The sequence below is a fragment of the Oncorhynchus nerka genome, linkage group LG24, assembly GCF_034236695.1.
Source record: "Oncorhynchus nerka isolate Pitt River linkage group LG24, Oner_Uvic_2.0, whole genome shotgun sequence".
NCBI lineage: Eukaryota > Metazoa > Chordata > Actinopteri > Salmoniformes > Salmonidae > Oncorhynchus > Oncorhynchus nerka.
Genome location: NC_088419.1, coordinates 69183141 through 69190191, shown reverse-complemented (window position 1 = coordinate 69190191; position 7051 = coordinate 69183141). Strand labels below are relative to the sequence as shown.

Here is a 7051-nt window from a genome sequence, read left to right as displayed (position 1 = left end):
GAAAATGGACAAACTAAAGGGTGTGCAATATGTAGGCCCACTGTGTTGGACATTCTGAACCTTGTTTGAAGTCACCAGGTCACATGACCAAGGAGCTATTGAAATTCTACATTTTGAAAAATTTGTGTAAAACCATGTGAGATAAAAAAATTTAAAAAATGGACAAACTAAAGGGTGTGCAATGTGTGTCTATGCCATCGGGTTAGCAACAACCAGATCGAAAGTGTTTGGAGTAATGGTTAAAGAGCTATTGAAATGTGAAAAATGTGATTTGTCACTATGTTGACGGTCCCTAACTGCTGTTGGTGGACGTAAGGAAAACTACAGGCGAATATTCGTCGAATATCCAACTTGAAAGTGTCTTTACATCGGTGCTGAAAAGTGTCCCTAAAACAACAGTTTATATTGATTACTTTTTACAAATCCAATGTATTTTCCACTTGTATTCCACTACACAATAAACTGTAAAATGATGTTGAAACAACATTGATTTAATCCGTTTGTGCCTGTGGGATGACACAGCCAGCGTCATCTGGGTTCTTTGCAGCGTCCTCTAGTTCAGACAACATCCAAACATATTTCTGACAACATTCTGACGACATTCAGATCCTTCTCTTCTCCGCCACTGCCCTGCCCTGCCCCCCTTCCTCTCTCTGTTCCCTCCTTTCCTCCTCCTGAATAACTGTCAGAAACTGACTTCCTCTGACCACGCGCAGAACGGGGTTGTGTGACTACCCTGCCCACACAGCAAAACAAATTCAATATGTCGACCGCGATGTCCCGTTATAACGGATTTAACGGCTCTCTGGCTAAGCCAGCGGGATGAGTTTTAAGTAATAGCTTGCTCGGTTGTTTGGAACATTTTGATTCTTGAGATTCTTCATTTTTGTTTAGATAATCAGATCCCCGCACGCCACATGGAAAGCAAAAAGGAAGTGCAACAAGCTGAGGAAAAATGGAGTAAAAAGAACACGGAGAGGTTTAGAAACTAAACCATCACCTTTATCCCTGGCTCGGCACTGGAGAAGCCTCTTCAGAAGGTAAAGTAGTGAGATTGTATTTGCCCTCTGACAGTTCAATCAACACGTGATCATCTGATAACTCTCAACCCTTTGTCTTTGATCCCTCTCTCTCTTTCCTGCAGATTGTGAATAATGGTGTGATGGTGTTAGAGGAGGAGTGTGGAGGTGTGTGTGAGCCAAGCCAGGGGGTAGCACCATGCAGGCAGGAGGAGAGAAAGCGGCCATCTCCCCAGGGTGTGCTGCTATCTCTAGGCCCGGTGATGATGGTAGGAGGGGGCCTCATTCTAGATGTGTGTGTTTACTACCAAAATAATATGTTAACTAAATTGTAGATGGTGTCCTGGCTTACTGTGTGTGTGTGTGTGTGTGTGTGTGTGTGTGTGTGTGTAGGTAGTAGGGGGTTTCCTGACTTTCCTGACTCTGCAAGGTCCAGGGCTCTGGATGGGGGTGCTGATGGCTGTTACCGGGGCAACACTGACCATCGCTGGGCTCTGTATTTTAATGACAACGCTACAGGTGTCGGATGTACCTGGACACTTCCTGTTACACCCCCGCACAGGAACGCGCTATAGTCCACACCAGGCCCTAGCCATCCAGAGGTACAAACACACCAGAGTTTCTGTTAGCCTGTAATAGCCGGCTTTTGGACAACAGAAAAATAGAAACACTGATTAATAAAATTTGCACCGGCCAACTGTCTGGCAGAAGAAGAAAAATATCCCATTGCGAAATAATGCCTTTTAGCCTATTCATTTATGTAAATACCAGTCGATGTAAATACATTTGACTTATCAAGCTTATCGGTCAATAGGTTCATTTGCATTATAAATTGGGTGGTTTGAGCCCTGAATGCTGATTGGCTGATACCATGGGTATGACAAAAAAGTACTTTTTACTGTTCTAATTAAGTTGGTAAACAGTTTATAATAGCAATAAGGCACCTCGGAGTGTGGTAAATGGCCGATATACCACAGCTAAGGGCTGTATCCAGGCACTCTGTGTTGCGTCCTGCATAAGAACAGCCCTTAGCCGTGGTATATTGGCCATATACTACACCCCTCTGGCCTTATTGCTTAATTATACCATGGCATTGTTGAATACTTGTTTTTGATTGGCTTGAAGGGCATTCTAGAGTGTATTATTTCCCTATAAGGCACAGTATAATTACACCTTACAGTTCATGTCATTCATACATGTTCTATGCATGGTCTACTAGGGTAGCCTAGTGGTTAGAGCTAGTAACCGGAAGGTTGCAAGTTCAAACCCCTGACAAGGTACAAATCTGTCGTTCTGCCCCTGAACAGGCAGTTCCTAGGCCTTCATTGAAAATAAGAATTTGTTCTTAACTGACTTGCCTAGTTAAATAAAGGTTAAAAAAATAATAATAATAATGTTAGAGCTGCTTTTAAAAGCAAAAGTCGAATTGAAAACATTGTCATTATTGAATTCAATTTTCATAATGGCAAGCTACTGATGGTTTGGTTAGCTAAACTAACAAGTCTGGTTGTTTAGTTACCACAGCAACTACTGTAGCTATCTAGTCAACTTGACAGCTACTTCAGTGGATGATGAACACATTTCTACCAGCAAATGAACACGTTTTTAGCGGCAAATGTGTTAAACTATAGCCAGGGATAATCAACTCAGGGCTTTATGCGTTCTCTGGAAAAGAATGCAACTCCGTGAAAGGTTAGTTTCTATAGAACGCATAGACACTTCTTGATTATCTCGTACTCATTTAGTGGAATTAAATTAGCTCGTCTGTACAGTATATTCCTTATGTATTGTATGTATCACACGCTTACTTAAGCTAGAGGCAGTATGCATTTTGAAAACATACTTAATTGTTTGAAACCTGAACGTTTTACTACACATTATGAGGCGTGTCTTACCTTGCTTCAAAGTAGCCTAGCAAAAATCTGACCATATCTGTGGAGGCAAATATTTAAACATTCTTTCATTGTCCAATAGCCAAAGGCACAATCCTAGTAATATAGCCACCCATGCTAGTTGTTGCATATTAGATCTCCCCAATTTAAACTGATATTTTAATCTGTCACATTAAACCGCTCGCATGTGCGGTGCGCATTTGACAATCGTGTTGTTCGGCTAATTGAATTATGAAACAAACATTCGCACATAGCCTACTGCCGTGTGCGCACTCCTGCGGTTTTAATGTGAATAAATAATAGTTTATCAACGTTTTAAGCTAAATGTTCTAATAGGTTGCATCAGACTCATTGGTCACGTATTCTAATATCTTCAAAGTGCGCATCAGAATTCGGTAAGAAGGACCACACACAATTGCATCCTGGAATTATGAATTAGCATAATATAGATGTTATTTTTGTCATTCTGAGTACCGTGGGTGGTCACCCTAATCAGGTTACGTACACAATGCATATAGGTCTGGTAAATGTCTCAAATGTCTGGAAAAGTAAAATGCTGCCCGTCAAATGTCAGGCGCCACATTTTCCTTAGGGAAATCCTGACACACACACACTCCCTTAGCCTCGCCTGCTCTGCTCTGTTGTAACTGTCAGTAAGTTTAAACAAGGTTAGTTCTGCTCAGTGTCCAACTCAGGCACGAACACATACATGCATGACCGCTCACACACACACACACACACACACACACAGAGAGAGATAAAGAGAGCAGAGTAGCAGCCAGGAACACTGAGCCATCAGGTTATTATTATTGAAGCAGATGTTGACCAGAGGAGCTCAACACTAATAAACTGTATCTTTCAAGCTATTCAGTCGGTACATAAGAGGGGTTAGCTGACAATTTCCCCAAAACAATGCGCATGCGTTAAAGGGGGAGAAGAGGTGTTGTGATTCTGGGTGGCCAGATGGCTCGCAACAATGACAATCTTGTTCTTGATACCATGTCTTGTTTTGAGGTGTTTTGATTGATTTCATGTCAATACTAATATGGCTCAAATTCGCTATCTAGCTAACCAACAACTGTAACGATGTATTTGAGAGACAACAAGTGGTCATTCTACACATTTATTGCAAAATATCATTTCCAAAATATCGTTTACATGTTGTCAACATTCTAAGCCAACCCCTTCTGTTTAGCCCCATAGTTTTGCACACGTTGTTCTTTTTGCTAAACAACCAACCTGTCTATACTACGTCTCAGTCACTCACATTGACTTTTTCAGCCTGGTTAGTTCAGAGATAACATAAAAGCTAACTAGATAATCCCACTGTTTGGCTTCAGCCTCAAGCTTTATTACATCACTGAGCAGGATGGACAGGAGACAATAAAATTATTCTTGGAGACAAGGAATGGTTGCTATTAAAGCGCAGTATGGATTTGGTTGACTCCCTGTACAGTAAATGGAGATCCACTATACAGTGCATTCGGGAAGTATTCAGACCCCTTGACTTTTTCCACATTTTGTTGTTACAGCCTTATTCTAAAATGGATTAAATGTGTTTTTTCCTCATCAATCTACACACAATACGCCATAATGACAAAGTGAAAACAGGTTTTTAGACATTTTTGCAAATGTATTAAACATCAAAAACATAAATACCTTATTTACATAAGTATTCAGACCTTTTGCTCTGAGACTTGAAATTGAGCTCCGGTGCATCCTGTTTCCACTGATCATCCTTGACATGTTTCTACAACTTGATTGGAGTCCACCTGTGGTAAATTCAATTGATTGGACATGATTTGGAAAGGCACACACCTGTCTATATAAGGTCCCACAGTTGACAGTGCATGTCAGAGAAAAAACCAAGCCCTGAGGTCAAAGGAATTGTCCGTAGAGCTCTGAGACAGGATTGTGTCGAGGCACAGATCTGGGGAAGGGTACCAAAACATTTCTGCAGCATTGAAGGTCCCCAAGAACACAGTTGCTGCCATCATTCCTAAATGGAAGAGTGACTTTAGAGTGATGAATCTTGCGACGGACGAATCTGGGTTTGGCGGACACCAGGAGTGTCACCTGCTCGAATGCATAGTGCCAACTGTAAAGTTTGGTGGAGGAGGAATAACGGTCTGGGGCTGTTTTTCATTGTTCGGGCTAGGCCCCTTAGTTTCAGTGAAGGGAAACCTTAACGCTACAGGATACAATGATATTCTATACGATTCTGTGATTCCAACTTTGTGGAAACAGTTTTGGGAAGACCCTTTCCTGTTTCAGCATTACAATGCCCCCATGCACAAAGCGAGGTACTTACATAAATGGTTTGTCGAGATCGGTGTGGAAGAATTGCACAGAGCCCTGACATCAACCTCATCAAACACCTTTGGGATGAATTGGAATGCCAACATGCGAGCCAGGCCTAATCTCCCAACATTGGTGTCCGACCTCACTAATGCTCGTGCAAGCAAGTCCCCGCAGCAATGTTCCAACATCTAGTAGAAAGCCTTCCGAGAAGAGTGGAGGCTGTTATAGCAGCAAAGGGGGACAATCTCCATATTAATGCCCATGATTTTGGAATGAGATGTTCGTCGAGCATGTGTCTACATACTTTTGGTCATGTAGTGTACTTTGTCCAAATAATCCTTCCCTCTCTCTCACTCTAGGAGGTTGGACCGGATACGGAGAGAGATGTCTGAGGACTCTGTGCAAGTGCCCCCCTCTCCACCCCTCCCTTTGCCCCCCACCCCTCCTCCCTGGGACCTGGAGGCACCCCCCTCCTACGACTCTGTCATGAAGAGCCGGGGTCCCTCTGACCTCTGAGGGCTGAGGAGACTACTGTTCTGTAACTTTGGACAATTCCCTTTGTGCCATTACAGTGAACTAAATCAAGCACACCCGTGCTGGGAGAGACGTTGTTCTGGAATGGAGGGGCTGTAAGGGGTTGAACGCCTCAGCGTTGTTTACATGTTAACATGACAGGTTTACATATTTGTTTGAAGAATGAGGTGTGTTTATAATGCTACTATTAAGACTACTATAGTGTGATACACCGCACTCCTATAAAGACGTATATAACAAATATATATATTTTTTTACCTTTCCACCACCTGAAGTTGTTGATGCCACTTTTCAAGTCCGCTCGACACCCATATATTTGTAGTGGAACACTGAGCTACACCAGGCAGCGAGGCCAGCTGCCAGCATCTACCCAGCACTAAGCATTCACTATGCAGAAGCATTCAGCCTTTATTACCAGTCCAAATGCATAACCCAGCCTTTAAAACCACTGTCGGACTTTTTTGCTGCTTTGGACTCCATTAGCTGTTTGTGCTGTGACTGCTTGGGGAGGTTGTGTCATTCTCCAGTGTGTGAGTGCGGGTGTGTGTCTCTGTGGTCATGAATGCACCACGGATTCTTTCTATTCACACAGCTGACATCAGGAGACAGATGATCTCAACCAGAAGTGCCTTGTTGTCACAGCACACAGTTATCCACAGCATTATTTTCTCTGTCCCACTGCTGCAGGGTTCCATTCTATCCACTGTTGCACTTCCTGTTTGACTGGGATGTCATGATCAACTTTAGTAAATTAATAGCCAAAGATCTCTGAGTGGTTCTGAGTGTGTTATTACTCCGTTTATTTGTTCTGTTCTAACCTCACTTACACTTGAAGTAAATGCTTTCTCAAGGAGAGAGAGAGATGAAGATATGCAGGAGAAGAGAGGAAAATAGGACAGAGAGTTGAGGAGCTGAGCTGAGGGCAAGGTGACACACTAGCCAACATACACACACAACCCCTGCTCTACAGTTGTCTGCAGGCTGTGAGAACCAGCAGAGTGGAACTCAGTCTACCCTCTCTCCCCCTCTTCCTTTTCTCCTCTCCCTCACCTTCAGTGTTTGACCCAGAGACAACAGTCTAACTTAGAAATAACACATACATTAATATAGCTTAGCTAACTCTAATAGATCAAATCTTAGCTAATACAGCACCTGTGTTTAACCCTGGGTTAACTAAGCTGCATCTTAAGGCTGTCCCTGATAGTGGGTTACGGTTAGATGTCAGGTTTAGGGTAGCAGTATGGCGGAAGGGAAGCCATACCAGTATGGCGGGGCTGTGTGTCATTAGTTGGTCTGTTTGTTATG

At 42.8% G+C, this 7051-nt stretch overlaps 1 long non-coding RNA gene across 1 annotated transcript; it reads left to right on the top strand.

Annotated features, from left to right (window-relative positions):
* The first annotated feature begins 681 nt into the window (after window positions 1-681).
* Window positions 682-6513, top strand: LOC135564335 (uncharacterized). Its single transcript, XR_010460940.1, has 4 exons — window positions 682-1040; window positions 1145-1288; window positions 1413-1621; window positions 5572-6513. It is a non-coding gene; the product is annotated as an uncharacterized LOC135564335 (long non-coding RNA).
* The last annotated feature ends 538 nt before the right edge of the window (window positions 6514-7051 follow it).